This window comes from Rhamphochromis sp. 'chilingali', assembly GCF_963969265.1.
Source record: "Rhamphochromis sp. 'chilingali' genome assembly, chromosome: 14".
NCBI classification, from domain to species: Eukaryota; Metazoa; Chordata; class Actinopteri; order Cichliformes; family Cichlidae; genus Rhamphochromis; species Rhamphochromis sp. 'chilingali'.
Genome location: NC_137941.1, coordinates 19,639,651 through 19,667,605, shown reverse-complemented (window position 1 = coordinate 19,667,605; position 27,955 = coordinate 19,639,651). Strand labels below are relative to the sequence as shown.

Below are 27,955 nucleotides of genomic sequence, written 5' to 3'. Positions count from 1 at the left end.
CCGAATTCAGCGTTTTTGCTTCACAACTACAGCGTGCTGTTTACTTTGTGCACTAACATGGAGTCGAGTCAACCAGCGCCACCTCTGGCCAAGTGCCACAGCCTACAGCCAGATCAACCTGTGACACACATCTGCACCACGTTTGAATTCGTGTCATGCACATTTGTACCTTTCAATTGTGTCTGTTTGTGCGTCATGCAAACAAACCTTTGAAATGAATGAAATGATATCATGTATTTATTATCAGCCTACATTTGTACAAAATGCCAAATGACATACACATAAGAATCACCATCCTGATATCAATACTTTTGCCCATACGAAAAATGTCGTGAACACACTAATATTTCACCAGTGTTGTAACATCACATGTCGTTAGCGTAGTCTGTCTGTGTCTGCCCTCTGCAAACAAACATGTTAGAGTTGGTTGTGATATACAGTCTGCATAAGTGTGGTTAATCTAATAAACATTTGTAAGGAGATGGCAGTTACTGTGAATGTACAGCAGGTGATTAGTAATAAACAGCCAGACAATGACTCTGACAATCTCATTCAATCTTGCAGATTGCACCTTCTGTGGAAAGTGGTACCACACGGTGTGTGTGGACTTCCCTTGTGCAGAAGGCGACTACAAATGTTGTGGGTGCTAAATAAACAGAAAAAAGTGATCCCTGTTGTCTTCGCTTACTGATTGTTTTTAGTGTTGACGATCCACATTGCTGGCATTGCATCTTTCAACATGTTTGTGGGCAGATTTGGATGTACCAGGGGTAAGTGCAGCCACTCAGCCTCTACTCACTGTGATCATAGCAGCAGGTGCAGATGTGTCACAAGTTAATCTAGTAGTGGGCTATGGTCATGTGTTAGTGGTGGGAACAGTCATATCCACTCACTCTCACTGGCTGTTTATTACTAATCACTGTGTAACTGCTGTGAATTCACAGTAACTGCCGTCTCCTTACAAATGTTCATTAGATTAACCACACTTATACAGACTGTATATAACTCCAGCCATGTTGATGAATTGCCTATATTGGCTGGAAATATTCATTTTCAGGGAAAAGACACAGACAGACTATGCTAGCGACATGTGATGTTACAACACTAATGAAATATTGATGTGTCATATTTGTCCAAGGCGTATTTCATTGTTATGGAAAAAGAGAATATCAAAATCATGATGACCAATTGGAGTGGTGATTTCTATGACTTTGTGTATATAATTTGGAATTTTGTACAAATGTAGGCCAATAAGGAATATATGATATCATTTCATTCTTTTCAAAGGTTTATTTGCATGACGCACAAACAGACACAATTGAAAGGTACAAATGTGCATGACACGAATTCAAACGTGGTGCAGATGTGTGTCACAGGTTGATCTGGCTGTAGGCTGTGGCACTTGGCCAGAGGTGGCGCTGGTTGACTCGACTCCATGTTAGTGCACAAAGTAAACAGCACGCTGTAGTTGTGAAGCAAAAACGCTGAATTCGGAGAAATAAACCGTGCGAGGGGAACGATGACGACGACAAGAGTCTCCCGATCGTTTACTCTTGCTGTCCTGTGAACAACATCGGCGTGGTATTACTTGTTTGCTGTTTTCGCGATCGCGTCGCGCATGAGGATATCACCAGGTAAACTCGCCACATTTTTAAGCATTTTGTTGTTCAACAGCATCAAGACTGACGGAGTGTGTTTGAGACAACCTCACAAATGTCACAGATGACACATTTGGCGTTTTTTTGCTGGTTTGTCGGTAGCAGCTCCTGAAACGCAAGACTGACACACATCTGTTCGACCAACGCCAGTTGATCTAAACGCCAGTAGATCTGGAACACCGGGCGACCCAGTTGTCTTCACCCTTCCCAGTGTGGTGAATTTTCTAGCTCTTTTTTTGTGTGTGAAATTATTTTTTTTAACCATTTGACTTTAAGTTGATTTAAGTAGATGCATATTCTATTCTTTGTGATATGAACACATGTGAAACAAATGATCATTTAGCCATTTATTTTTAGCTCAAAATGACAACATTAACACAATAAAACAGGCCTCTTTCTTAAACAGAAGCCTGTCATGCTTAACTTTTGAGAATATAAGTAAATCTTTCTTTAAAAGAACTCTGTCCTGCTTAACTTAAAATAATAGAAAACAATAGAAAGAAAAATATTCTTGTAACAGTGCACATTTAGTGCATTTAGTACAATTGGCTTCAGTTGAGGTATTATTTCAGCTTTTCTAATGCTAATCAGCTGCTCCTGTTTGTAAACCCGCTTGTTCACATGATTACGCATCATAACTCATCATCATTATTCATCTATGTATTAGTTATCAATTTGTTGTAATCATCTATCCTTGCAGTTGTTTATTACACAAAATAAGTGATATTATCACACTTCTGGCCACATAGCGCTGATATTCACTGCACATGCCCATATTAACTTTTTCCAGCCAGGTGTTTTCCTTTTCCCATTCTTCCCTTTCTCTGAGGGGAACAAACATTGCTGCTCTAATGCTGGGCTCACACTGTGCGGTTTCAGGCCCATTTTGAGCCGATTTTTGAGTGATCGGACCGATTTTGGCCTTCATTGTGCGTTGTGTAGTATACGTGGGGTAACGAGAAGTGATTAACACCTCACGACCAGCTCCCGATCATCAATCGCTCGTGAGGGTGTCACCTAGGGCTGCCACAAACGATTATTTTGATAGTCGACTAGTCACCGATTATTTTTGCGATTAGTCGACTAATCAGATCATCATCCACTGGACTTAAAACTACAGCTTATATAACTATCATTAGCTTACAGCTTTAAGCTTTTAAGGTGCTAACTAAAAATAAAGACAAGATGATAGTTTATTAAATTTTAATGAAATTTGCAGATTGTTTCGGTAAAGTTTAATAAACTCCTTGCTATCTAAAATATAACAGGACACCGGGGTATATTCTCCAGCATCTCACACTTCTGATAATCAGCTGTCTGCTTGACATTTATTCAGCTGTGTAAAAACTATAACTTTAATCTCAGCCAAACCGATTTACTCAGGAACAAATAAAATACTAAAAAAAAAAAAAAAAAAAAAAAGCCAAACAACAACATTTTTAATTTATCTAAGTGACTCATATATATTTAACCTGAGTGTGGGTTTGAAAACAATTTGCCGGGAGTCCGGTGTTCTCACGGCGCTAGTGACCTAGCCCCCGGCTAGCTATCGAGCTAGTGGGTAACAGACGTCTCCGAAAACGTCGGAGCGCTTTTGAAAATATGTGGTGTCCTGATAAACTGAGCAGATATTTGAGGTTTACACAGCTACATTCTCGCCTGAAAATATGTTAAACGTTTATTTTGTGACCCAGAAAGAATAATAAGAGTAATATTAAAACTAACTAGCTACCGCCATTGTTGGAAACTAAGCTGGGCCGCGCTATGAATTCTGGGACACAGCTACTTCTTCTTCTTCGGGGTTTAACGGCAGCTGGCATCCTTGTACATGCTGTGCTGCCATCTTCTGTTTCAGTCCGTTATTACACTCTTAAATCCTGCTATTATTCCTGCGTCTTTTGCGATCTTACAAAGCTTCAAACGACACGTCGACTATTAAATCAGTCGTCGACGATTTTGATAGTCGACGTAATCGTGACTAGTCGACAAATCGTGGCAGCCCTAGTGTCACCACAGGCGCTCACACTGCTCACGCGCAAACGTCGGTGAAAAAGACGGAGCAGCACGGCAGTGCCGCGTGTGATCTGGACACAAGCGATGGAGGCACAACTTGTAGAACTTTGGAAAGCTCATCCGAGCCTTTTCGATGTGGCATCACAAAATTATCACGACCACAACAACCGTGAAAATAGTTGGATTTACATTGGTGCTCAATCACAGCTGCCTGATCAATGTTTTTCATTAGCAATTTAGCAAAGTTGATGGTGGTGGTGTGTCTGTGTGAGTGAAAGACAGAGAGAGAGAGCGACAGATTTTCTGTTATAACCTTCATTTTATGGACGCACAGTGTGAGCACTCAGGTCGCATCAGAGCATCGGGCGGTATAGTGTGAGACCCTGCATCGTGACCTACCAACTTCTAACCCCTGCGAGTCAATCGTGCAGTTTGAGCAGGAGCTGAATAACGTGACTGAAAAAAATCGCACAGTGTCTGCCCAGCTTTAGGTGTACTGTCGTCCGAGACTTGCACCGCAGTGTCGGCGTTTGTTTCCCTGTTGGCCATGCTTCTTGTTGTGGTCATCTGTTGTCTTCCGGTATTTTCTCTGTAAGCGACCTTTCCTCGACCAATGAGATGAGCGGTAATCTGAATTGTTATACTCGAATTGTCATAAGTGTGCTGTCAGCTCATTGGTCACAAAGCAGGAGAGGGGCTGGGAATTATGTTTTCAAACAAAGTGTTAATTCCATTAAAAGTTATAGACTACTTTTGATTATCACTGTATTACGGGACAAAGTGCGTCCCTTATTAGCTCAATACGGGACGTGTACTTTTGTTTCGAAATACAGGACGATTCCGTTTTTTAAGGGACGGTTGGTGTTAGGTATTTTAGTACCATGGTAGCATTTACTGGATATTGTTTTATAGTGACATTATGCAGGAAAACTCTGTCATTCAATAAGGCCCCTTTGTTTTAGTTATTTTTCTCTTTGACCCAAGAATTGATGTGTGAGAATCACAGGCTGGTACAAGGTTGAAATACCACAGAGATCACTCCCTCAGCTACATTAGTTTCTTAATCTTTTAGGAGACGCCTGTTGAGGCCAAATGGTTTGTTTCAGATTTCACTAATGTAAGAACTCTTTGTTTTGTGCCTTGAAAATATGTCGCTGAGATAATCACAATTGTAGCTGAACTGATACACTACACAAAGGATGCTTCTTCACCCAAGGGCAGGAAGACGCTGCCTTATCTTGGTCTGTACTGGTTTAAACTGATAAATCTGCTGTCTCATGAATTTTACCCTCTATATAAACTGTTGTACTTGTGAATAAAGTTGAGTCACTTTGGGAAGACAATCTAAAGCAGTCTCTGTTTTCTTGTTCTCCCAAGCTGCTCCCGAGCTGCTCGTACTAACACGCTGAATGGCATGCTTGAATATTACTTGAGAATATATTTGACTGTGTTACAGACTAAGGGACATTCTCTGCTGATAGGTGAAGGTACATTCTCTGCTGATAGACGTCCACGCCTCGGAGGAAGCCGATCCACGGAGTAGGCCCTGGAAACAGTTTCCTTCAGTTGGCAACCCTAGTCTCTTGCCACATCTTTAAAGACAGTAAACCAATTTATTTTTTTAAAGCTTGTACTTCAGTAACTCCTCATTAATAAGTAACTATGGATTGAACCGTAGAACTGAAAAAAAATGTAAGAGAAGAGCTTCAGATCCTGGGTGTGTGAGGACAGAGAAGGATCAGCTTTATTTGGGATTTGAAAGATAAACTTCATATTTCAGTTTGTGATGATTCTGTTCTCGTTGTGATTACAGGAGCTGCCCTCAGATTTGGACCTCAGCACCAACCAGTGAGAGCAGACAGATCATCCATCATGTTCACATGTTAGCTGCAAAATGAACTGATGAAAACAGTACAAAGGTTAAAGTACCACATGTGCTGTCAGTGAAAGCTGCAGCTGTTTTATTGACAAAGTTAAAGACAAAAAGTCAAAAGGACTAATCACCCATGTAACTGTGTCACTATATATCAGCATTAACAGGACCTCAGCTTGGTTTTTCAGCGAGCTGCTGATCTCAGACCTGCACAGCTTCTGTTTTAAACACTTGATGTACTCAGCTGCATGAAGAGCACAGCTGATTTTCTCTGACACAATTAAATAAAACCTGATGAAGCTCAAAGGTCATCACTTGTATGTCAAACTACAAACTTGTGATCTGGAATTCCTTTACAGTTTTTTGCACATTAAAAAAAACGAGTATTTATAACATTACACAAACCAAAGGTCTCCATCACAGTGTTCATGAAATGCTGGGTTTATCCATCTCCTGGGGTCGGCCTGCGGTGGAGCTCTGAAGATTTCCCTGTGAGGGAGCTGCTGGTGAAGATCATGAGTCCTGCTTGATCAGTGCAATGAGCTTCAGTGTTCCTGGTGATTCTTAAATGAAGCCTCTCTCAGTGGGTCAACAGAACATCTGGCACAGGACAGCTGTGCCAGATGTTCACCTACAACCTCACCTGCAGTCAGCCTGGAATCCAGAGCCACACCACCAATCTCAGGATTTTCTATAAGTCAGGTGTGGCCAGTGCTATCCTCTATGATGTTGCATGCTGGGGCGGCAGGTTGAGGGTTGCTGATGCCGACAGAGTCAATAAACTGATCCATAAGGCCAGTAATGTTGTGTGTATGGAGCTGCACTCTTTTAAGGTGGTGTCGAAGAGGCCATTTACCATTTACAATGTTGTCCAAGATAAGGACAATGTTGGACAATACCAATACCTCCCACCCGGGTGAATTTTGTACATTACATGAATTAAATAAAATAGACAATCTGAAAATTTTAAATGAAAAATCTGAAATGTACATTGTCCTGGTGGGTGTTAGAGTGTCTAGAAGAGTCCTGTCTCAGTCGGTTTTGTTTTCTGTTTTTCTTAATGTTACTGTACTGGAGCAACTGTAACTTGCATAATTTCCCTAGGGATTAATAAAGTATTCTGATTGTGATTCTGATAAAGCTTGAAGCAGCTCTGGCTGTTAGAACCAGCACTGAGTACTGTTAATTTATACAGTGTTTATACAGCATATCCTTGCCTGTGATTCATTCATCAGGAGATTTTTTTATGTGCACATGTTTTCAGTTATTGTATCTCTTGGCTTAATTACAGCCTTAGCAGCATCTCTAAGAAGAAGACCGCTGTAAACCTTTTGCCAATAATCAGAAAAAAGACTATTGATCCAGGTGGTATTCTTGGGAGTTTAACACCAAAACTGAACTCAAGCAGTGAATTCTCATCAGACTGGATTTAATAATTAATAATGCATCTTCTCTCTTTCTCTCTCTCTTTCTCTGTCTAGCTACCTATCTATTCACCTTGTCTGTAAAGATAAGTATGACTGCAGTGATCTGCACAACATATTATAAAGAATAAAAACTATATGAATAACTTTACTCCTCTTAAATATAAAACATAAAGCAAGTACAAGTGTGTACAAGTTACAGACATATTAAAATAAATGAACTCAAATCAGTAGTGTCATCTACAGTCTTCACAACGGGGAATGATTAATCCGTTAAGAAAAGAAGAAAAACATGAAGCAAAATTTAAAAAGTGAATAAATAAGTAAAAATGCAAGTGAAACTAATCCTAAACTGAGCATACTGAAATTATGGATAGTTTTGGTACAACTATAATTTTTACTCTATTCTTACTAATATTTACTGGAACACCTACATGTCTTGGCTAATGCTTGTGAAAAATAAAGAAACTGTTGAAGGAAGCATGTAGACTAAAAATGTATAAACCATTATGGTCAATTCACCGAATTCTCAGTTAAACTGAAGCATGTGAAAGAACAATACACTGGCTTGTGTGATAAGACAAGGCAAGTATTATTGTTCTGCACCAATAATACCTGCAGTGTTTTCAGTAATTCAGGAAGGTCAACAAAGGAATCCTGTCTATGCTTTCATTTTCCATTGCATTTCCAAGTCACTCACTCGTTCCAGTTTTTCCTGTGGGACACAAAGCACAAAGGAAGGAGGGCACCTCCTTCCTTTGTGCTTTGTCTTTCTCCTCTAGGTTTTTACTCATGTGATCCATTACCAGAGCTGGGAATTTTAAAGTCAATCATCAGCTATGTTTGAATATTAAAAACACATACCGCTACATACGTTTCCTAATAGTTTTTCCTTGTCCAGAAGATGGACTACAACAGGTGTACAGTGGGGCAAAAAAGTATTTAGTCAGCCACCGATTGTGCAAGTTCCCCCACTTAAAATGATGACAGAGGTCAGTAATTTGCACCAGAGGTACACTTCAACTGTGAGAGACAGAATGTGAAAAAAAAATCCATGAATTCACATGGTAGGATTTGTAAAGAATTTATTCGTAAATCAGGGTGGAAAATAAGTATTTGGTCACCTCAAACAAGGAAAATCTCTGGCTCTCACAGACCTGTAACGTCTTCTGTAAGAAGCTTTTCTGTCCCCCACTCGTTACCTGTATGAATGGCACCTGTTTGAACTCATCATCTGTATAAAAGACACCTGTCCACAGCCTCAAACAGTCAGACTCCAAACTCCGCCATGGCCAAGACCAAAGAGCTTTCGAAGGACACCAGGAAAAGTATTGTAGACCTGCACCAGACTGGGAAGAGTGAATCTACAATAGGCAAGCAGCTTGGTGTGAAAAAATCAACTGTGGGAGCAATCATCAGAAAATGGAAGACATACAAGACCACTGATAATCTCCCTCAATCTGGGGCTCCACGCAAGATCTCATCCCGTGGGGTCAAAATGATCATGAGAACGGTGAGCAAAGATCCCAGAACCACACGGGGGGACCTGGTGAATGAGCTGCAGAGAGCTGGGACCAAAGTAACAAAGGTCACCATCAGTAACACACTACAACGGCAGGGAATCAAATCCCGCAGTGCCAGACGTGTTCCGCTGCTGAAGCCAGTGCATGTCCAGGCCCGTCTGAAGTTTGCCAGAGAGCACATGGATGATACAGCAGAGGATTGGGAGAATGTCATGTGGTCAGATGAAACCAAAGTAGAACTTTTTGGTATAAACTCAACTCGTCGTGTTTGGAGGAAGAAGAATACTGAGTTGCATCCCAAGAACACCATACCTACTGTGAAGCATGGGGGTGGAAACATCATGCTATGGGGCTGTTTTTCTGCCAAGGGGACAGGACGACTGATCCGTGTTAAGGACAGAATGAATGGGGCCATGTATCGTGAGATTTTGAGCCAAAACCTCCTTCCATCAGTGAGAACTTTGAAGATGAAACGAGGCTGGGTCTTCCAACATGACAATGATCCAAAACACACCGCCCGGGCAACAAAGGAGTGGCTCCGTAAGAAGCATTTGAAAGTCCTGGAGTGGCCTACCCAGTCTCCAGACCTCAACCCCATAGAAAATCTGTGGCGGGAGTTGAAAGTCCGTGTTGCTCGGCGACAGCCCCAAAACATCACTGCTCTCGAGAAGATCTGCATGGAGGAATGGGCCAAAATACCAGCTACTGTGTGTGCAAACCTGGTAAAGACCTATAGTAAACGTTTGACCTCTGTTATTGCCAACAAAGGTTATGTTACAAAGTATTGAGTTGTATTTTTGTTATTGACCAAATACTTATTTTCCACCCTGATTTACGAATAAATTCTTTACAAATCCTACCATGTGGATTCATGGATTTTTTTTTCACATTCTGTCTCTCACAGTCGAAGTGTACCTCTGGTGCAAATTACTGACCTCTGTCATCATTTTAGGTGGGGGAACTTGCACAATCGGTGGCTGACTAAATACTTTTTTGCCCCACTGTATCTTACTTACAGTTTTGTATCACCCAGGCCATTTAAAAGAGAACCATGTTATGACAAAAACTGAAAGAGAAAATAACATATAAATAAATGAAATGAAAAACATGATTTGCCACAGTTTCTAGTTAGCTCAGTGAAGCATTGAAGTTTCTTTGGTGTTTAGATATTTTAGATTTCAGAGATTTCTTTGTTGAATTGCTTTTTAGAGAAAAGATAAAAGAAAGAAAAGGTGAAAAAAATGTGAAGCTCCTTGTAAATGAGTTCAGTCTCATGATGGTATATGTTTTGGTGGATTATTTCCCCCTGTGAATCAATTAAGAAGTGGGACACTCAGAAAGATTAGAAAGAGTACTGGCTGTACTGGTGTAAGATGTCTGGTAATGAGCAGGGTGGCAAAGGGAACAGTTTTAAGTGACTTTGATTCTGGATAGCTAGGCAAAGAGATGGAGCAAATTAGGGGGATTAACGGTAGGAATGGAAACATATGATGCGAGTGCATTGAGAAGATGGAAGTATACTTCCAGCTGATGTATGTAGAAAACAAGAGAGTGGAGGACATGGTGGACAGTTGATGAACCAGGAAGTTCAGAGGTTTAGTAAAGAAGTGAGGGCAGCTATTAAGAAGATGGAGAATGAAATGGTCCATAGTCTAGATGACATATCTCTGGAGCTAAGCAGAGCTGCGGGCTTTTGACCAGGTTGTTTAGCACAGTTCTGGAGATAAAGAGGATGTCTGAGGAGAGAAGAAGAAGTATTCTGGTGCCAATTTTCAGGAACAAGTGTGATATGCAGAGCTGTAGTAACTACAGGGGGATAAAGCTGATGAGCTATAACATGAATATTTGGAAAAAAGTGGTTGAAGCTAGGTTAAGAGGAGAAGTGATGATCAGTGATCAGCAGTTTGGCTTCATGCAACATGAGCACAGCAAGTATGGACAAGGGTTTTATAGATCTAAAGAAAGCATATAATAGGGTGCCGAGAGAGGAACGTTCGGAGTGCACGAAGACAGTAAGAATTTAATGGGAAGGATGTGTATACTTCCTTTGTGCTGTTTGAGCGACAGCTCTCGCCAATCTCACCGGCATGTCCTGGGTCCTGGGTTACATATGCCCTCAGGCATCCTAGTCAGATCACTCCTCATCTCAACTAGCGCTTTTATGAGGACGAGCAAAAACTCTGTGATGATCCAAACTCCAATGAAGGAGCTTCTCAATCCATCTAAATTCTTTTCTTTTTTAATAGCACGGTTAGAATAAGAAATAAAAGTTTTACATTTTAGAGTATGATCTTATTTGTGTAGTCTGAATTTGGGGTGGAGCGGGCAACACATTTGCAATCCAAATAATTTCACTCCTAAAAACAACTTTTTTTTAATGGTTGCTTTAACTCCTCCCCTCATTCTTCTGACCTGCAGCCTTTTTTTTTATTCCAGACTGCGATCCTGTTTCTATTTAACGGGACAGTTTTTTACTTTTCAAAGGATCAAAAACATTATCTCCTCGTAAAATTATTCCTATAATATATATATTATATTTTTCTTCCTTTTTTTTAAACCCTTTCCCCTGTACTTACCTGCTTACCAGAGAAACGAACAGTGTGTATAAAGTTTTCGTTTGTTTGTTTGGTTATTCATGGAAAAACTTCAGTTGAAATGAAATAAACTAACAGGTGTTAAAACTGATGGCTGTTCAAATCTGACAGGCAAAAAATGTTTGACCTTTGAAGCGAATGCTAAATAAAGTGAGTGAAATAACCCCAGAAGTGATATTGGTTAAGTCAGTGCCAAAGTTGAACTATAGAAATGTGATCTTAAACACTGAACATGAAGTAAGTGAAGTACAACTGAAACAGCAATAACACTTTTATTTAATGAAAGTGAAATGTTGCAAAAATCTGCACATTTTAGATCACAATTATTTCTTGGAATGTTGATTAAATAGTGATTACAATGCTGCTGCTTTTGCCATGCCTATTTCACGTTTTCATTGCCTGACTGAAACAACTACTTTTTGTAAAGAGAGAGCCAGTTTTATATTGAGAAGAATCGAGTTCGGCTCAGGTACAGACTTCCACAGCAGTTCCAGTTTCTCATGTGGCCCTTTGGGAAAATTAATTACCCACTATTGCTGTAATACACATAGTTACTTTGTAACCTGCAGAGGCATCAATTCCCTCCTCCAAGTTTCACAGATAAGAAATAAACCCTGAATCTTCACTTAGTTATGCTGCAACAGGTGGAGGCCGCAGGTGGATTTCTATGATGCACTGATTATTGCTTCTTCACTCACCTTTCTCACTCACTATGTGTTGTCCTTGGGTCATTTCTGTCCCCAGAAGAAATCCTTTGCCATCAAAAATGTGTTTTTTATTCATCAAATGGTCTGAAAAGAACGGGGGTTATTCAGTACTATGCTATGCATGACTGGAATAAGCTTTAAGTAATTTGATTTATTTACGGGTTTTAATTGGATTTTTTAACACCTGTTGTCCCCCAAGGACAGCTTTATATTGTAAGGTAGACCCTACAATAATACATACACAGAACGTATGCTCACGAGCCTCCATTGCAGGCTTGTGAGCTATTTTTTTGGGGTATGTGGGTATGTTGATTCTTACAGCCTTGCATCTATCCAGTAAGGTCACTTCGGCCAGTTTATGACATCCTGAGTCTTTTAGGGCAGTTTTCATGCTAGGGCAGTATGTGATGCCAGGTCCAGCTGTACATGGAACATGCTAGTGTATGATGGCAAACCGTCTAGTCTGCAGTCAGAGCATGCGAGTTGTCCCTAACATTACAGCAGGTTTAAAAAAGAAAATGATCACCTGCAACAACTTGTTTACTTTATATGCCCTTGGCCTGCAACTGCAGAAAAGAAAGCTGTCCATGGTGGGACCAGTACAAAGTAATAAACATGAGCTTCCTCCTGCACTTGTAACAAATATGTAAACACCTTTGTTCTCATGAAAGTTTGCCTTCACTAAGACCCATGCCCTACCATGCAAAAATATAGAAAAATGTCATGTAATGAGTTGGAATAAAGATGAATAAAACCTTGAAACACAGAGGTGGATGATATTTTATACTTATTGCTTTATAAATAGTCAAACACGATGGGGTCATTTTTGAGGCTGGAGAACAACAGATGTGATTATTTGCTGCCAGTAAAAAACTTGAAGTAGTTTAAAAACAGCTTCCTAAATAAACTTTGACATTTACCCATCTGTGATAATCTGTCAAAGCAACCAACTCTGGTTGTGAAATGATAATCACAATAACTGGTGATTTAATTGATTTTTCCCCCCCAAAACAAAGAAAAAGTTAATCTAAATGAGGTTTTAGCAGACATAAATTTGAAATGGAATAAAGAAATAGTGTCAAAATGTTTAAATTAAATTTTAATGAAAAGTGGGTGAAAAATCCACTTCATATTAATTAAGTATCAATCAAACCAGATGGGGTCATTTTTGACCCCTGAGGACAACAGGTGTTATTATGTGCTGCCATTTAAAAATGTTAAATGATTAAAAAAAACAATCTTATTAAAGTTCAACATACAGCACTCTGGGGTTAGTCAAATAGTCGAAATAATCTAAACATTTAAATATTTTATTGTCTCATTTTATTACATACTTTATGTAAGCAAGGTCTGGTGGCCCTAAATTGTAAAATGATGGGTAAATTTTGTGGTAATGTGTTGGTCTTAAGTAAAACTAAGGTGTAACACTGAATTGATTGACAATTTATACTTTGTACTTTAAAGAACACTCGAATAAAGTGGGGTCATGACTCCTGAGGACAACAGGTGAAATCAGGACATTATGAGGTTTACTGAAACATACTTGTTATTAATCTCTGGCTCTCTTCCACAGCATGTATTTTGTCCTGTCTCCTCCCCTCACTCAACTGGTCGCAGCAGATGGCCCCGCCCCTCCCTGAGCCTGGTTCTGCTAGAGGCTTCTTCCTGTTAAAAGGGAGTTTTTCCTTCCCACTGTCACCAAATTGCTTTCTCATAGGACAATCTTATGATTGTCGGGTTTTTCTCTGTGTTTATTATTGTAGGGTCTACATTACATAATAAAGCACCTTGAGGTCACTGTTGTTGTGATTTCTAAATAAAATTTAGTTGAATTGGAAGAAAACTGAAAAAAAATATGACTATTCAGTTCAGTTCCCTGATTAGATCTGTAAAGTACCAATTCCATATTCCTCACCCAGACCAGATGCCAACCTGCTTTGATAGTCCTGGTTCAGGTTTTGAACAGTTAATCCTTTTTGGGTTTGTAGATGTAATTGTGAAACTAGTGTTTTACCTTACACAAATCTGGTTCTTTCTTGTTTATATTTTTCAGCTGAGGTCTAAGCTTTAATAGTGTGTCATGCTCTTTACAGCTCTCCATGTGATTGGTGGAAGTGTGACAGCAGTTCATTGAGGTACTGCTATCTTACCCCGCCATGTCACTGATATCAGCGATGACTTGACTCAGATTACCTGGCAGAGGACAACCAGAGAAAAACCTCATAATGACAATTTTATCACTGTCCAACCAAGGGAAGGACCACGATTTGTCAAATCAAATCAAATCAAATCACTTTTATTGTCACATCACATGTGCAGGTACATTGGTACAGCACATGTGAGTGAAATTCTTGTGTGCGAGCTTCACAAGCAACAGAGTTGTGCAAATACAATAATGTAAACAAGCAAAATACAAGAATGGCTACATCTGAAACTAATAAATATATGTACAATATATAATAGTATATGCATTTCTGGATGTGTATACTAAATATTTTTCTACGTGTGTGTGTGTGTGTGTGTGTGTGTGTGTGTGTGTGTGTGTGTGTGTGTGTGTGTGTGTGTGTGTGTGTGTGTACACATATTTTACAAATTAAATAGAGTAAACAATAAATAAAATATATAAAATAAAATATACAGAGTGAGACATGTGCAAAACAGTGGCATTACTGTACAGTATGGAGTGCATAATGTTGAAGTTCCAGTAGTGAAGCTGAGGTGTCTATGACGTGTTCAGCAGTCTGATGGCCTGGTGGAAGAAGCTGTCTCTCAGTCTGCTGGTACGGGACCGGATGCTGCAGAACCTCCTTCCTGATGGAAGCAGTCTGAACAGTTTATGGCTGGGGTGACTGGAGTCCTTGATGATCCTCCCCGCTTTCCTCAGGCAGCGCTTCCTGTAGATGTCTTGGAGGGAGGGAAGCTCACCTCCAATTATCCGTTCAGAGCACCGCACTACTCGCTGGAGAGCTTTGCAGTTGTAGGCGGTGCTGTTGCCATACCAGGTGGTGATGCATCCAGTGAGGATGCTCTCAATGGCACAGTGATAGAAGGTCCTGAGGATGCGGGGGCTCATGCCGAATCTTTTCAGTCTCCTGAGAAAGAAGAGGCGCTGCTGCGCCTTCTTCACTGTTTTGTTTGTGTGTACTGACCACGTAAGATCCTCAGCCAGGTGTACGCCAAGGAACCGGAAGCTGCTCACTCTCTCCACAGCAGCGCCGCTGATGGTGATGGGGGTGTGTACTTCTCTGCACCTCCGGAAGTCCACTATCAACTCCTTTGTCTTTGCGACGTTGAGGGTGAGATGGTTGTCTTGACACCAGTGGGTCAGGGCGCTGACCTCCTCCCTGTAAGCCGTCTCATCACTGTTGGTGATAAGACCCACCACTGTAGTGTCGATCATCATGTCAATAGACATGATGATCGATTTAAATATATCGGGAATTTTAACAACAAAAATGCAACTCTCCAGTTATCCAGTGTTGCACTGAAGGATGAAAGCAGCTACACTTTGTTTCCCAGTGGAAATCAGAAGACAGAGATACCTCTTATAGTGATTGGTATAGAAAAACAAAACAAAAAATTTATTTAACAGATGTGTTTTTTCATGACATGTAGACAGACTGACTTTTACTGTCATCCTTATAAGTTAACTTAATTGCCTTCTGTACATCTCCTAGTGCCTCCTTTCACACACACCAAGGACAACTTTCCCACTTTGGGCACAGAAGAGGTTTTATTTGCTACCTGCACGGCTGCTGGATCGAAGCCTCCTGCTGAGGTTAATAGAGTTTATTATATATCCTCCTTTGTGTCGCTGTCCATTTAATAATTTTAATTATTTAATTGGCTATTGCCAATAAATGCAGCAAATTAAAGCAGTCAATAAGGTTTTTTGATAGGGGAGGAATCTGGATGAAACGACTGCTGTCCAGACACGAGTGTTTCTTCACTGGCTGACAGTAGTCTAGTACACTATTTACAATCTTTGTGTGCAGAATAGGTTTATATATGTACTCTAGATAGATACATTACTTAATAATAAGTTATGTCACTTTTTTGTCATTTTAGTTGCTCTCTCTGCAGACATTCCCCCCTCAGTACCAAGCATTTACAATTTGTCCTGTAAAAGCTGTCTCAGGCTGGTTTCCCAAGCTAGATAATGAGTTCATTGTGCTTTATTCTTCTCCCCCAGTCAAAACAATCTGCACAGTTACCATGGGAATTATCAAAGGAGGCAGTTTATGTGTCAATCTATAACCAAAAGTAACTGAGATGTTTTGAAAAAGAAGTATTGTGGGGGGTTTTAGTGACAATGTATGACTGTGGTGTTCTGTTTCTGGTGGAATTCCCCAAAAGACCAAGAAACCCAATATGTTGTTTTTAGTCCAAGCTTATTGTAAATGAGTCAATGACACCTTTGAAAGTCTATAAAAGGATTACTACTTGAAACTAAATGAAAAGCAACCAAGATTTATAGTTTTGCCTGACGTGGCAGGATTCAAACATTATTTTGACATCATTAGCATTTCATCAGTTCAGGTTTAAAACTTTCATGTCTTTATTTTTTGTAGTCTCTCCCACAGAGATGAACATTACAGTGATTTCAGTGTTTGACAGAAGCCAAACCAAGTGAAAATATTATCTGGAGCAGATAATGTAATTTGAACAGTTTTTACATATTCATTTCAATGCTGAGAGATAAAGACAGGTATTTAAAACTATATTTATACTAAATATATTAACTATTATCAGAAGTTATTTAAATTTGTTTTAGTGGTGTTGGCAGTGAACTTTAGCTGATGGGTGTTTCCAGAAGCAAAAAAAGAATGTTCCACATATTGTGTTTGTTATGAATACATGCATAACATGGATGCAGCAAGTACAGTGGGGCAAAAAAGTATTTAGTCAGCCACCGATTGTGCAAGTTCCCCCACTTAAAATGATGACAGAGGTCAGTAATTTGCACCAGAGGTACACTTCAACTGTGAGAGACAGAATGTGAAAAAAAAAATCCATGAATTCACATGGTAGGATTTGTAAAGAATTTATTCGTAAATCAGGGTGGAAAATAAGTATTTGGTCACCTCAAACAAGGAAAATCTCTGGCCCTCACAGACCTGTAACATCTCCTGTAAGAAGCTTTTCTGTCCCCCACTCGTTACCTGTATGAATGGCACCTGTTTGAACTCATCATCTGTATAAAAGACACCTGTCCACAGCCTCAAACAGTCAGACTCCAAACTCCGCCATGGCCAAGACCAAAGAGCTTTCGAAGGACATCAGGAAAAGTATTGTAGACCTGCACCAGACTAGGAAGAGTGAATCTACAATAGGCAAGCAGCTTGGTGTGAAAAAATCAACTGTGGGAGCAATCATCAGAAAATGGAAGACGTACAAGACCACTGATAATCTCCCTCGATCTGGGGCTCCACGCAAGATCTCATCCCGTGGGGTCAAAATGATCATGAGAACGGTGAGCAAAGATCCCAGAACCACACGGGGGGACCTGGTGAATGACCTGCAGAGAGCTGGGACCAAAGTAACAAAGGTCACCATCAGTAACACACTACAACGGCAGGGAATCACATCCTGCAGTGCCAGACGTGTTCCGCTGCTGAAGCCAGTGCATGTCCAGGCCCGTCTGAAGTTTGCCAGAGAGCACATGGATGATACAGCAGAGGATTGGGAGAATGTCATGTGGTCAGATGAAACCAAAGTAGAACTTTTTGGTATAAACTCAACTCGTCGTGTTTGGAGGAAGAAGAATACTGAGTTGCATCCCAAGAACACCATACCTACTGTGACGCATGGGGGTGGAAACATCATGCTATGGGGCTGTTTTTCTGCCAAGGGGACAGGACGACTGATCCGTGTTAAGGACAGAATGAATGGGGCCATGTATCGTGAGATTTTGAGCCAAAACCTCCTTCCATCAGTGAGAACTTTGAAGATGAAACGAGGCTGGGTCTTCCAACATGACAATGATCCAAAACACACCGCCCGGGCAACAAAGGAGTGGCGCCGTAAGAAGCATTTGAAAGTCCTGGAGTGGCCTACCCAGTCTCCAGACCTCAACCCCATAGAAAATCTGTGGCGGGAGTTGAAAGTCCGTGTTGCTCGGCGACAGCCCCAAAACATCACTGCTCTCGAGAAGATCTGCATGGAGGAATGGGCCAAAATACCAGCTACTGTGTGTGCAAACCTGGTAAAGACCTATAGTAAACGTTTGACCTCTGTTATTGCCAACAAAGGTTATGTTACAAAGTATTGAGTTGTATTTTTGTTATTGACCAAATACTTATTTTCCAGGCTGATTTACGAATAAATTCTTTACAAATCCTACCATGTGGATTCATGGACTTTTTTTTTTTTCACATTCTGTCTCTCACAGTTGAAGTGTACCTCTGGTGCAAATTACTGACCTCTTTCATCATTTTAAGTGGGGGAACTTGCACAATCGGTGGCTGACTAAATACTTTTTTGCCCCACTGTATATGCAACAAGGAAAAAGGCATCTTCTCATTGAACTAGTTTTGTGGTTTCCTTCCTCTTTGGGCTAAAAGAGGCAGCACAAACACTTGAGATATCAATAGAAGCACAGGCTGTTCTCCATTTAGTACACCAGGACTTAGCAGGATAGCTCAAACAAGTCAAAAAATATAGACCAATGGACAAATGTTCATTACAAATGCACAAGAATCACCTAATCAGTGTTTACCTAAATTGTAATCAAGGTCATTTATTTTGCTTCATGGGCACTTTTCCATTGTTACGCCCCTAGCAGGGCCTCTCTCTCCTGAGGGTGCCTGTGTGGGCGTGACCCACTACCTCCTGCCTGAGATGCCACCTTTCCCTCCTGTACAGCTGACTCCCATCAGCAATTAAAGGTATTTAAGCCCAGAGCAGGGTGAGCTTTGGGCCAGAGTGCCATTTGTGTGGGTACAGCTAGTGAGCTGAGTGTTTTGCGGTGTTTCCAGCTGGTGAGCTGTGTTTTGTGGTTTTCAGTTAGTGAGCTGTGCTTTCCTTTTGACTTTTTGCTTTATTTGACCAACGCCTGAGTTTTGTTTGTGTTTCTTTTATGGTGATAACGGCTTGTCCGTCTCTTTTAGTTGAATAACTTCAATAAAACTGTTTTATTTAACTGTTTTGCCTCCCTGACTCCTTTTTCTGACCCGGTCACTTTTGTTGCTTCCCCCTTAAAGCTTTTTAAGTTCCTCCTTCGGGAGGTCAAATGAGTTGGCGTAAAGGGTGCAAAAGTATATTTACATTTTAGATGAGTACAATTACGAAATAGAGCCGCATAAAATAGAAAAAGTAAAAGAAACTCAAATTTATAATAACAGAATTTGTGTAAATGTGTTGTTATAACTGATTCTGTAAAACGTCATTAAATATCTTCAGCATTTAAGCTCCATGCTGTGATTCTTTCACAGTAATAGTTAATAAGAAAAGAATTATATTCATAAATCGACAGTGAAATTACAAGCAACATGAATATTTTTTTTCACATGACAAAGCGGTTTTATTTGCCCTGTATATTTGATTACACATAAACTCTTTTCACAATAAACTGCACCAGTGTCACTCAGCAGTCCTTGGCTTCTCTGTCTGTACTTCACTGCTGATCCATTACAAGTGAGAAATTCCTGGTAAATGCAGTATTTGTGTGTTTAAAGATTAATGTTTTCTTTTTTCCGGTAAGTAGCTCTAAAACTACATAAATTGATTTTTTTTCACTGCTCGAGACAGCAAACTCTTCTTCTTCTTTCCACTGGTGTTAATCATGTGACATAACTGTGACCTTAATGGACCCAGTGGTGAAACTGAAATATTTTATTGTCTGGTATTAAAACTTGATGGTATTAAAACTTGATCCTGTTTGGCTGCATTTTATTAAATGCTCTCAAATCATTAAAACAAAAAAAGAAGACATTTCTCACCATTTTATTCTGTTAAGTTGCAGACCGATGTACAAGACTGTGATCACAGAGTTAGCAGGACTTGGCTTACAGGCACGAGGAGTGTGGTGTGAAACCTTACTAAAACTAAGATTGTCTTCACATTGTCTGGCATCAGGTGAGGATTTAGCTCTGCAGTTTGTCTAAATCTTTCTGGTTTTGTTACTGAGTTTTGGATTTGAGGTTTTGTAGATGTGTCATTGTGAAGTTATTCTGTTTTCTTTTTCTGTGGACTTCTATAAAAGGGAATAAAAAGAAACGTTAACATCTAGACTTAAATTAAAACGAATGACTCACCCTATGAAGGTAATAAGCAATGGTTTGAAATCCATTACTTCTCCTACTGTTAGGGCCGAGAGGGCCAGGCTGTGGGTGTGGACTCAAATGCAGACACAGAGGGAGGCAAAACGGGCGTGAACACAGTGCTTTATTTACAGTGCCTAGTGAACTTACAAAGCAGGAAACTGTGGATGCTCTGAACTGTGGAAGCTATGAACTGTGGAAGCTATGAACTGTGGAAGCTATGAACTGTGGAAGCTATGAACTGAGAACTGTGAGGCCAAACTATGAACATGAAACTCTGAGTGCTATGACTAGGTGCTAGATTTCATGGATGGATCCTGGGAATGGAAAAAGGGGCAGCGGCTTGGATGGAGGTACGCAGTCACTATAATGAGAGGAGACAAGTAGTCAGTGGCAGTCTAGTGAATCACAGCTGAAGGATTAGACTGTGGTGGTTAGGGCTTACGCGTTGTAGGTTAAAGTGTCATGCGAGGAGGGGGTGTCCAAGGGGTTCCGGGTGAGGAGTGTCCAGAGAGGATCCACAATATATTTGGAGTGAGGGACTTGGCAGGGAGGCAGGCAGGTGTAGTCCAATGATGGAAAGGAAGCAACCAGATGACAGAACCAGCGTCCAGGCGGAGATGTGGGTAGTTTAGCTTGGGAAATGCGACTGCCAGGTGGGTCCTATGACAAAGAAAACACGGTGAGGAGAAAAGCAGGAGTTAAGGGCTCTCACAAGGGCTTGGCAGCCTAGCACTAACGTGAGTTAGCAAAAGGTCTGGCAGAGGTCTGTTGTGAATGCTGGTCTTATATGCTGGTGACTTGATTGGAACCAGGTGTGGAAGCTGATTGGAGTCTCTGCCTGAAGGTGGAGCCCAGCGGAGTGGAAAAACCCTGTACTCACCCGGACCATGACACCTACCCTGTGAAAGGTTTTTCCAAAGTCATAGCAAGTTCATCTCCTTTGTTTTTGTACCTTAAAACCTTTCAGTACAAGGAAGTTTTGAATGTGAAATATAAAAACTAAATTTACTTATTTCTCGTTTTGCTTTCCCTGAATGTCGCTGGGACAGCAGCATGGTGCTTTTATAAATCTGGACGCTTTCAAAGAACAATAACTTTGTATACACCTAATATGTAGTATAATATGTAGGACTTCAGATATAAGGCTTTTTTAGGGCTTGCTTTTTTACACAACTCTCAGTCAACCGATTAAATTTTAACAATCACAAATATAATTGGTTAATTCCATCACAAATCTCAAAAAGCAGTTTTGTAAATGAAATGGGTAAAAAGTATGGAGAAGATTGCAACTGTGACATTTTGTTGGAAGAATTTTTCAGCAAATGAAGCAGAGCAAGAACAGCACGAAGTCAGTAACGGCAAATTTGTTTCAATGTGTTTACAACAATGTTTCTCCATTTGTCTGCTGGAACTTGTAGTTATTCATTCTGAATTATTTTTAACACCACAATAAGTCAGCCAACAATTAAGCTGACGTTAAAAGAAGCATTGTAGCTTGTATTAAGTTGAATAGATGTTTGCAACATTATTAGAAGCTGAATACTTCTTATATATTCTGAATTTTCTGCCTCAGCATCCTCTGACAGCTGTGGGCGCAGATAATTGCCCATCTGGACTGAAGGCTCCACCAGCATGTTCCAGGGTCAGCTTGTAGATGAACGCATGAACAGGTCGAGGTACTCGGTACTTTTATAATCCTGAATGTCTTTTTTTTTTTTTTAATCCATGGATATGAATGTTTCTGTCTTGCTGTCACTATACTTTATATTTGCAGTAATTACAGCATTTTAAAAGCAAAACATTGTTAATTGAGTCCCACTCTGCCACAGCATTTTGGATGTGGCTGTTCCTTTGTTTTGATGTGTAACAACATTAATGGCACTTGAGAGCTGTGCTTGTGTTTCTACCAAGAGTGTGAACTGCTTTCATCAGAAGCTATATTAATGTAGTTACTGTAAATTCATTTGTTTATTTTTCCCCCACCTGGATATTAGTATGTCCCTTCATTAAGGGTAACAATGTTAATGTTACGTTTTAAGTTTACAATCTAATGCAAGGACAAGTTCTGACACATCAACCATTCATAACAACAGATGTATTACCAGTAAGTCACAGAAGCTCACGCAGACAGTTCAATACAGCACTCAGACACCCAGAACAAACATTCACACCAGACGTCTGTGAAGGTTCTCAGTCATCCAGGTCATCGTAGGAGCTTGGAAAGAAAAGCATCTGGTGGTTTCGGTTGAGCTCATTGTGAAACCTGGCCAGGTTTCACAATGAGCTCACCCCTCATTAATTAGCACCTTAATGTGGTGGAGTGGTTTGTGTGCCCCAGTGAATCTAGGAGCTATGATGTTGGGAGCAATTTGCCCCTGGTAAGATCCCCAGTTCAAATTGGTGATGGGTGAGGGGCCCCTCCTGGAGCCAGACTCAGAGAAGAGGTTGGTTGGGAGCACCTCTGCCCTCTAAACTCTTTTGTTGTTGTTGTTGTTGTTGTATGTTTTTCACAAAGGTTTCAAATCATCAAACAAATTTAAACAGTGGACAAAGATGACACAAATACACACAAAATGCAGTTTCTAAATTAACGTGTTTGTTATTAAGCTAAGCAATTAACTTAAACCAATAAATGTTTGTGCCACCCTTAGCAGGAACAACTGTAATCAAGTCTTGTAATCAAGAAGGTGAACACTTTTTCATACAACTGTAGATTTAGCACTGTCTGTGAAGCTTGGTTTAAGAAATAGGTGCTTAAAGTTTAAGAATATGTATAGCAACATCATGTCCTAGTACAGATCATTATGTCACCAGGTTCTGTCACTAGTTCGCTAACATAAGCTAATGGAAGTCTATTTGTCGCAACAAACCAGACAACTCAGTGATGTGATATTCTGTACTGGCACAATTTGGTGCCAATCAAAAACTTTAACTTTAAGCACTTATTTCTTCAATCCAGACTGACAGACAGTGTTAAATTTATGTCAGTTTTTGAGAGCAGGGCTCCATGATGTAAGATGTAGACTTTAGGCATGTAGTGTTTCATGTGCACTTTAAAACAGTGGTTCAAAAACTGTGGGTCATAATCTGCTGAAAGCCATTGCTGTAAAACCATGGCTCACCAGGGTGGGTGCGGGGTTTGGGACTGAGGTGAAATGAAGGTGAACTGATATGTTTTTGTATGTTTGTTTGTTTGTTGATTAAATGTAAATTTCAAAAAAATAATTGAAAACCTGAATATGTGTAAATGCTGTGGTAATGTAACACAATTGTGTTACATTACTGATTTTTATCGAATCTGTTTTACTGTTTTCTGCAACATGTTTAAAAAAAGGATCCCTTAGTTTCATTTATTTACAGAAAGGTACCAGCATTATTTCGTTTGCAAATGTGATTTCAACACGTTCTCACTCCCAAAGTGTAACATTTTACACTAGGTGACAAATCGTCAACATATTAACACGTTCCTAAAGGACAACATCGGAAAAATGAGGAAACATGAGAACCGTTTGGACTCTTTCTACACGTTTGCTCTTTTTCTTAAAATCACTTGGGAAAACACTATTTCACGTCATTAAAGTGCTGTTTAACGTTAGGAACATGGTTATGGTTAGGGATAAGGTTAGGTTTAGGGCTGGAACGTCTATTACCGCGGGACTGTCACTCCACTGGATTCCATCCATGACCCGGCGCGTACCACGAGAATGCGGACGGTCACCTTTCGCGTTCCTCAGGAACGCTGCGGGACGTGACAAAACGTCGGGATGTTAAGCCTCGGGAGTGAGAAAGGGTGATTTAATCTCTTTGCTGCTTCTGCATTCTGACTTGTGGTTGTTGTACGTTTTGTAGAGCACCTCTGAAATAAATGTTTTTGAAAATGGTTTGGTCATAGCTTGTCCTCTTTTAACTATTCACCCTGAATAAGATCTGGAGGATGAGGGAAGATAATAGTAGGACCAGGAAAAGACAAAGCTGCTGAGACTGCTGTGCCAGTATATCACCCAAACAAAAGAACAGGCATTACTCACAGATCTCAGTTAAAACTCAGTCACAGCATGCCACAGGAGCTCACTGTTCTCACAGCTGGCCCAGAACACTAAGCTACTAACCACTGAACTGTAAATCATAAAACAAAAGGCACCAAACTCATGGATAAGCCGGTGTTGTGTCTACAAGTAATGGAAGACTTAGCAAAGAACCCCTTTTAAATGATATCCTCACAAATGCATTCACATGACCAGTTAAGCATACTTACAGCCTTCTTCTGTTTCACACCCAACTCCAATTTAAAAACAACAAGCAAAATGTGTTTAGGACTTTATAAGTGTCACGAACAGACGGGTGAATGGGGATGATGAAATTGGTACTGTGAGATTATTACACTGTCTTATGTTACATTATACCTCTAATCAAAGAGTTGCTGAATCATCGTATGACTATAGGCCACATTATACCTCTGATTTAAGCTTATGAACGCATTATAGTTTTAGGTTGCATTATACTCCTGAGTTAGAAGAAGGTGAAATTATTAGATTTATTTGACTGATTTGTATTACATTATACTGCTGATTTACTGTGAATGAGTTACACTGTTTTATGGTCCTTCATATTGCTGATTTATTCTGATCTATAAAGAGAATACTGTTTGCAGAGAATCATGGCCTTCTTTTTCTGATTGTAGAAAGAACAGAGCGCACTGTACGGGAGCTTCTCCCCCACATTAGCCAGGAGCAGAAAAACAGGGAGCCAAGGTTCTAGGTTTTATGACAAGATGGGGGCCACCAGAGGCTATATGAGTTTGAGTAACGGTCCGACATTTTGTCTGTGCACATCTCCCATCCGGATGATTGTATTGCTCATTGTGTTTATATGGAATAATAAGAGTGTATTGATTAAAGTGATTGTTAATTGAGCATTTATAATATCAGTGTTGTTCTTCCTTCAGCCCAAAGATCAAAGAATTGGGGTAATTTAACAGTACAAGTAGGAAATAATATAACCATCTCTTTCAATAATTTTCCATTATTTTTTGCATTAAGTATTAAAGTCAATAAAACAATAAAATATATTGTTAGCCATGTGAGAGAAGCAGATATTACAAAGAGGAATAGACTGAATCAAAGCTTTGAGGATGGAATCTCATCTCATCAATACTGCCCTCTAGTGGACATGAGCGCAAAGAGCACAACAATCCTTTATTAAACCTCTGGGGTCCGTATGTGGTTAAAACGGTATATTAAGCTGTTTCTGATAACTTTTGATTTTACCTATATATTTCACCTTTAAAAACTGTTTACCTTGAGTTGGTATCATTTTTACAGCTTCATGTGTCTGCTTGCACATTTAAAAAAACAACAAAAAAAAACCAAAAACACACATTATAAAAAAAACCCCCACATTATATTAATACACTAGAACTAAAATCACAACCCCCCCCACAAAAAGTAGAAAAAAAGTCGGGGTTTTTTTCTGTGAAAACCACAAACATGTTCAACAACTCATTTTCATAGTCTGAAACATAAGTTGTAAATTAGAAAAAAATATGTCTATATTTTTCAAGCAACAAAGTTATATACAGCTATTTACAGAAAAATGCTGGCAATGCCTCGGGTGTTTGTTTTTTTTGTTTTTTTTTATGTCTCTTAAATCATTTAAAATGTTTCTGTCCACCTTTTTGGACAGTGTCTGTGCTGCTGACAGTTGGAACAGGAAGGCACAAACAAGACACAAAAGATAACTGTTTGCGTTTCCTAGACTGCCCTGTGCACATTGAGGAGAATGGCAACCTCAACAGTGAAGTTTACTGGAAGCCCACACACATGGGCCAGTACCTCCTCTTTGACTCCTGTCACCCTCTGGAACACAAACTTGGAATAATTAGGACCTTACACATGTTCCCTCTAAGCCTAAAGGGGAAAAAGAAGGAACACACACATGTAAAGGAAGCACTTAAAACATGCGGTTATCCTTATTGGGCATTTATAAAGTCAACAAAGAGGCACAGAACAGAAGATCAGACACCAGCTAGGGAGGATAAGAAAGACAGAAGCAACAACATTGTCATCCCCTATGTAGCCGGTATATCAGAAAAACTCAAGGGAGTTTTCTCCAAGCACGACATCCCGGTGCATTTCAGACCCAGCAACACACTCAAACAAAAACTGGTTCACCCGAAAGACAAAACTCCAAAACACAGACTTAACAATGTGGTGTATGCTGTACAGTGTAGCGAGGAATGTCCAGACCTCTACATTGGAGAGACCAAACAGCCACTTCACAAGCGCATGGCACAACACAGAAGAGCCACCTCCACAGGACAAGACTCAGCAGTCCATCTGCATCTTAAGGATAAAGGACACTCTTTAGAGGGTGCCAATGTTCACATTTTGGGCAGAGAGGACAGATGGTTTGAAAGAGGAGTGAAAGAAGCCATCTATGTCCACTGTGAGCAAATATCTTTGAACAGAGGCGGTGGCTTACGACACCGACTGTCTGCCATAATCCAGTTTTGAGATCCCTTCCCAGCAGCCTTAGCACCCACTCACACCCTGAGCCATCTGACCTCAGGAAATCACATGATAGGGTGGGGCTAGGTTTCACAATGAACTCACCCGAAACTCTGGATTGTGACTCACACCCGCTTTCACGCCTAGTGATTAGGTAGAGGATCATCAGGGGGTCATTTGTCTCTCTTTGGGGGGAAACTCCCACTTGGGTTAAATCTGGGACTCTCCACAATTTGACCCTTAGAAATGAAGAAGCTTCTCGGATGAGAGGTGAAACGTCTTCAAGCAATTTAAAGAAGTCCAGATGCTTTTCTTTCCAAGCTCCTTAGATTTGGAACAACACAACATACAACTTAGTTCACAGATTTGCGTTGTCCAGGGTTTATTTCTGCGATTTCACACAACCCAGGATTCAAATCATGAATTTACAACATTATGAATGAAATGTGCTCTATTTTATTTCCTTAGGGATTATTAAAGTATTCTGATTGTTTCAGGATGACCTGCCATTATCCAATGACACATCTGCTTACCTGTATCTTTTGCTCGTTTCTCCTCCTCTTCTTTTCTATTTTTTCTAAACTGAGCACCTGATGGCTTTGAACTTTTCTTGTCTATCTTCCATTGGTTTTAATTTTGCACTCCAGTATGAACACAAATCCCCCAACCCAAGGATCACCACAACATAACCTAACAGACCTACACCTTAGTTCACAGATTCACTTTGTCTATTATTTTATTTCTGGGATTTCACACAACCCAGGATTCAAATCATGAATACATGATGGTCTTGGATTTACCTCATTATGAATGAAATGTGCTCTATTTGACCGCGGTAAAGTGAGCCGTCATTTGTGAGCCGCGGTCAAGCCAGCCGCCTCCTATCCGCCGCATAGATTTCCTTGCGCTTTTACACCAGTCTTTACGGTAGCGCCTTTTCGCTTTATATCCTGATTGAAAGCCTAGACTCGCGCACACGCGCGCGCGCGCACAAATTACAATGGAACAGCCCAATACAGCCATCGTGACAGTCTGGTTGCATATTCAAAAATTCATTAAAAATCATTCTTAAAAGTTGATGCCAAGCTTTCAACACAATCCTCTTCTGGGACAGGTTCTACCCAGATTTACTGTAATATTACTCAGAATTCACAGTAAACTCATATTCAGTGCAATACAGTCAAAACACTACAATTATGTTTATTTCAAAAATTCATTAAAAGTCATCCTGAGTAGTTGATGTCCAACTTTCAACACATCCCTCCTCTGGGACACCTACTGTACCTGTGTGCCAAGTTTCATCCAGATTTACTATAGAATTCCTCAGAAATTAAAGGAAACTTATATTCAATTCAATACAGTCAATACAATAGAATTATGTCAATTTTCAAAA

The 27,955-nt window shown here is 40.1% G+C and overlaps 1 long non-coding RNA gene across 7 annotated transcripts; it reads left to right on the top strand.

Annotated features, from left to right (window-relative positions):
- The first annotated feature begins 800 nt into the window (after positions 1-800).
- On the top strand, positions 801-7,136 carry LOC308410352. Of its 7 annotated transcripts, none has more exons than XR_013974164.1 (4): positions 801-1,634; positions 1,761-1,896; positions 5,153-5,274; positions 5,485-7,136. It is a non-coding gene; the product is annotated as an uncharacterized lncRNA (long non-coding RNA). The 7 variants fall into 7 exon arrangements; XR_013974165.1 differs by having other exon boundaries at positions 802-1,634; positions 1,764-1,896; positions 5,128-5,274; XR_013974166.1 differs by having other exon boundaries at positions 803-1,634; positions 1,764-1,873; positions 5,128-5,274.
- Positions 7,137-27,955: the final 20,819 nt, after the last annotated feature.